Source organism: Callithrix jacchus, chromosome 4 (assembly GCF_049354715.1).
Source record: "Callithrix jacchus isolate 240 chromosome 4, calJac240_pri, whole genome shotgun sequence".
In the NCBI taxonomy this organism is placed as follows: domain Eukaryota; kingdom Metazoa; phylum Chordata; class Mammalia; order Primates; family Cebidae; genus Callithrix; species Callithrix jacchus.
Genome location: NC_133505.1, coordinates 44054350 through 44059967, shown reverse-complemented (window position 1 = coordinate 44059967; position 5618 = coordinate 44054350). Strand labels below are relative to the sequence as shown.

General features: G+C 48.1%; 1 pseudogene; it reads right to left on the bottom strand.

The window, feature by feature from the left end:
- Positions 1-979: 979 nt before the first annotated feature.
- Positions 980-5495, bottom strand: LOC108591162 (small ribosomal subunit protein eS27 pseudogene; annotated as a pseudogene).
- Positions 5496-5618: the final 123 nt, after the last annotated feature.

Below are 5618 nucleotides of genomic sequence, written 5' to 3'. Positions count from 1 at the left end.
CCAGCAATGCCCAGTGGCTCGCAGCTTCTCCTGGCACTGCCCACCTTGGGCTGTAGTGTAAGCAGAATGCCTCCAACTTCTGTCTCACACAGCACCAGTGTGCGGATGGCTTCTCCAGCATCAGGCTCCTGCAGCACCCACAGCCTCTCCAGCGCCAGCTCCCACAGCACATGAAGGCCAGCAGCACCCAGTGGGCAGCAGCTTCCCCTGCACCCCACTTGGTTAGCTCTGTAGTGGAAAGTCTCTGGTTCCACACCTCCCTGGGAAGAGCTTTCCTTGGCATCCTAGAGGGCATATTTCTGGCGAGATCTACTGGGGGGCATGACAGTACAGTGACTTTTCTGCCACCTCGTGAGCCATGGGCTGTGCTCTACTCAAGGTCTGGGTCTCAGCCCTGGGTGGGGAGAGGGTATGTCTTTCTTGGGTGCTGTATCTCAGCCTTGGGAGGTACAGACTGCTCCTCATGGCAGCTATTCATTATTCCGTAGGGTTCTCATAACTCCTTACTAACCAATTCTTTGTTACTTCATCCTTTGTTTTAATAATCATCTTGAAATTTCCTGTTAAATTACTATGAGGTTTCTCTCTTGATCAGACCCAGACTGATACAGCTTTTCTCATAATTTTGTTACATGGCAACACATAACTAATAGACCACCACTCCCATTTGATCTGCTCACCGCCAATTCCTTTCATTACCATCAGCCAATTGCTATCATGTGCCTGCCCTGAACAGGCTCTTCCTTCAAGGCTTTGATAAGCAGTCAGATATGTCCTACTGCAAGCAGGCTGGCATGGTGGCTCATGCCTATTATCTCAGCACTTTGGGAGGCTGAGACAGGCAGATTGCTTGAGGTCAGGATTTTGAGACCAGTCTGGCCAACATGGTGAAACCCAGTCTCTACTAAAAATACAAAATTTAGCCAGGCATAGTGGTATGCACCCATAATCCCAGCTACTTGGGAGGCTGAGACAGGAGAATTGCTTGAACCTGGGAGGCGTAGGTTGCAATGAGCCGAGATTGTGCCCACTTCACTCCAGCCTGGGCAACAGAGACAGACTCCATCTCAAAAAAAAAAATTAACAAAAATTAGCTGGGCATGGTGGCAGGCGCCTGTAATCCTAGTTACTCAGGAGACTGAGGCAGGAGAATCGCCTGAACTGGGGAATGCAGAGGTTGCAGTGAACCAAGATCATAGCACTGCACTCAGCCTGGGTAACAGAGTGAGACTACATCTCAAAAACAAACAAACAAACAAACAAACAAAAAATATGTCCTACTGAAAAAGGAAATAAAATAACAAGGTATATAAGATTCAAGCTTTAATTTGCTAAATGCCAAGTGAGAGGTTCAGATGAGCAGTGCTGCAGGATGCACCAAAGGCTGGTATGTTCCAAAAAGATCTAGGCTGCAGTGCGTTGCCAGCTTTGATGAAACCAGAAGGCACAGCCCAGTGGGAAGAAGAGGGAAGGACATTCTAGCATTCTAGGCAGAGGGAAAGTTGTATCAAAAGTTTGGAGGCACCAGGTGCAGTGGCACGTACCTGTAGTCCCAGCAACTCGGGAGGCTGAGGCTGGAGGCTCACTTGAGCCCAGGAGTTCTGGGCTGTAGTGTGCAATGCTGATCGGATGTCCGCACTAAGTTCGGCATCAATACGGTGACCTCCTGGGATTGGGGGACCACCAGGTTGCCTAAGGAGGGGTGAACTGGCCCAGGTCAGAAACGGAGCAGGTCAAACTCCAGTGCTAATCAGTCATGGGATCACACCTGTGAATAGCCATGGCACTCCAGCCTGGGCAATATAGTGAGATCCCGTCTCTTAAAAAGTTTGGAGGCATCTTCGCTTTTTAATAGTAATTTAAAGGAAAACAAAGGAAACAAGTTTGGAGCAAGAGTACACACAGTATGATTAGGGCAGCCATGACGAGCTGCTCCAGTTTGACTGCTGCAGAGGTTTGGCACAGCAGGTTTGTGCCAGCAAGAGGATCACACTGTGAAGAGCCTTGAATGCAAAACTAACTCATTTGCTTTTGACATGTAAAAAAGGGGTCCAGTGACCATATCTTTGAGGACAAAATTCAACCTTTTGCTGAGAATACATTTATACCTATCAGATCATGCGTCTTCGCTTTGATGACGAGAAAAATTTCACCATGGCAATGGGGAGCCCCTGAAGGGTTTTCCCCCAAAATGTGTGTATTGAGATGGTTTCCGACCTATCTTGATTCAGAGTGCTTTTAGCACTGCTTCCTCCTGAAAGAACATCCTTCTGTAAGCCTTGTTTTTCCTCCTGTAGGCTGGCAGAGGACAGTGGAGCAGCCAACACAAAACTACCGTTTGTGCATGGCTGAAGACCATGGTGATTTTATAACATCCTGGGCATTTCACATCCATGAAGTAGGAACTGGGGCTCTGCACCAGGCGTTTCTTCCTGCGTTTCCTCTTCTCCTCTTCTGGAGAGGGATGGAGATCCTTTGCAAGAGGCATGTTCTCATGGGTAGGTTGTCACCGCCAGAAAGAGTGCCCCTGAAGATTTTTGAGGATGGTGCCGTGTGGGATTGTGAGATTAGCTTGGAGTGTGTAGGACTAGAGAGGATGGAAACCAGAAAAAGGAACAGTCAGGCCCATTGTGGTGGCTCACACCTGTAACTCCAGCACTTTGGAAGGCCAAGGAGGGTGGATCGCTTCAGCCCAGGAGTTTGAGACCAGCCTGGGAAACATGACGAAACCTTGTCTTTACAAAAATAAAAATAAAAAGACTAGCTGGGCATGGTGGTACACTGGGACCACTCTGTAGTCCCAGCTACCCAAGGAGGCTGAGGTGGGAGGATCACGTGAGCCTGAGAGGTTGAGGCTGCAGTGAGCTGTGTTTGCACCACTGCACTCTAGCCTGGGAGACAGTGAGAGCCTGTTTCCAAAAAAAAAAAAAAAAAAGAAGAAGAAGAATTAGGAAAGTCCTGAGAGGGCAGTAGCAGTGGAAATGGGAGAACTGGGTGCATGTGGTGGGGAGGAGAACTTGAAGGTGATGCCCAACACCTGTTGGTGACATGGGCACACATGGAGCTGGTAGGGAGGCAATCTTGGCATTTGACAAGTTCCACTGGGGTGACTGCAGTGTATCCAGCAGCAGGAAGGAGCAGCCGCAGGCCTGAACTCAGGAGGGAGCAAGAGATGCTGATCCGGATTTGGTAGTGACTGCCCACTCATTTTGGGCGACAGTGATGAGGTTGGCCTCTCCATGAGCTCTGACTCTTTCTGATCACCCCATCATCATCAAGAAACACCCTCCCTATTCCACCTGAGTGAAATGACCTTGGCTAGGGATTAAGTGGGGACAGATTTCCTTAAGCACTGCAGTCCTAAACTGGCCTCTAAAAGCCAGGAGCATCAAGATCTTTCTCAATTTCCATAGTTTTTCAGCTTAGAATCCATGATCCACTCTTGAGGGGCTTGAACCAAAGAATGTGAGGGGGAAAGAAAAGCTCAGTAGAAGGAGGTTTTAATCCTATTTCTGCCCCAGACCAGTCATATGACCTTGAGCAAGTCACTTTTCCTTTTTTTTTTTTTTTTTGAGATGGGGTTTCCCTCTTGTCACCCAGGCTGGAGTGCAATGGCACGATCAGGGCTCACTGCAACCTACGCCCCCTGGGTTCAAGTGATTCTCCTGCCTCAGCCTTCCAAGTAGCTGGGATTACAGGCAGCCGCCACCACGCCCAGCTAATTTTGTATTTTTAGGAGAGATGGGGCTTCTCTCCATGTTGGCCAGTCTGGTCTTGAACTCCCGACCTCAGGTGATCTGCACGCTTCAGCCTCCCAAAGTGCTGGGATTACCGGCATAAGCCACCATGCCCAGTCCACTTTTCCTTTCTGGGTTTGTTTTCCTTTCAGGAAAAAGCCAGGATTGGTCCTGGATGAGGCTGGTTTTCAAATCCTGCTTCTGAAGAACACTGGGAGCCTGTGGCTGAACAAGGTTCTGTGTCCTAGACTGAGCAGAGGCAGGCTGGGAATAGCTCCAACATTAGGTTTCTCTCCTGTAGCATTTTCTTACACCATTAACAACCACGACTGCTTCCCAGCAAGGACTCACAGATAAAACAATGAATGGGCTGGACACAGTGGCTCACACCTGTAATACCAGCACTTTGGGAGGCTGAGGCAGGCAAATCATGAGGTCAGGAGTTTGAGATCAGCCTGGCCAACATGGTCAAACCCCATTTCTACTAAAAATACAAAAATTAGCTGGGCATGGTGGTACATGCTTGTACTCCCAGCGACTCAGGAGGCTGAGGCAGGAGAATCACTTGAACCCAGAAGGTGGAGGTCGCAGTGAGCCGAGATTGAGCCCTGCACTCCAGCCTGGGCAACAGAGCGAGACTCCATCTCAAAAAAAAAAAAAAAAAATGAATGAAAAGTGGGAAATGCAAATAAATGGGAAAATCGGAAAATGAGTGACCGTATTTGGTTTGTTTCTGAAAACTTCACAGTTATGGTATTACTCACACCATTGTTCTGGTTTCCAAAGCTAAGTTTCAATGACATTTCAGGGTGCTTCATGGAGAACTCTAGGACTCTAACCTGAAGAGACTGGAGAAACGCTGGAAGCAACACTCTCCAACGACCTCCCCAGTGTGGATCTTTCATTTTCTCAGTGATGATTTCATAACTCCTCAGAGCACATCTTTGAGAAAGGAATGCAGAACGCTGTGCCTTACATTCGTTATCTCATCCCCCTTTAATTCTCCCAACAGCCTCGTGAAATAAGTGCTATTCTTATATGCATTTTACAGATGAAGGGCCTGAAGCTCAAATAGGATTAACGGCCCCCCTGACGTCACATGGTTAGAAATGACACAGCTGGAACTGAAAGCCAGCACTCTGACTCCAGAGCTCCCTTTCTGACCCAGAGTATGCCTGCAGCTCTCTGTCATTCATGCTGTCACCAAGTATTATCAATTCTTCCTGGGACACATGGAAAGAATGATCTTCCTTACCCGCTTTGGCTAATGAGATGTGAGCAGAAGTGGTGACAGTTATCACTGCCACATTCCCTGTCCTTCTGTAATGGTTGTAGAAACACAATGAAGAAGCCTCCCTCAGCCTAGTTCTCTATATGAGGGTGCTGTGGAGCAGAAGCCTGCCCTTCCACCCCTGAGCTGATCTGCATTGGGCATGCAGTGTAAACAAGAATTAGCCTTTGCCATGTTTAAGCCACTGAGGTGTGAGTGTTGTTACTGTGGCGTAGCCTGGCACATCCTAACTAATCCAACGCTATACTGTGTCCTGTTGATTATCTTTGCCTTCAGTCCCCAAGCTTGCCTTCTTCCAAACCCCTTCTCAATGTGAAGCCAATGGCTTCACATTGATTTGAAAAGCAGCAAGAGCCATCCTGGCCAACATGGCAAAACCCCATCTCTACTAAAAATACAAAAATTAGCCTAGCATGCTGGTGGGTGCCTGTAGTCCCAGCTACTTGGGAGGCTGAGGCAGAAGAATTACTTGAACATGGGAGGTGGAGGTTGCAGTGAGCCAAGATCGTGCCATTGCACTCCAGCCTGGGTGACAGACGGAGACTTCATCTCAAAAAAAAAAAAGAAAAAAAGAAAAAAAAGAAAAGGCA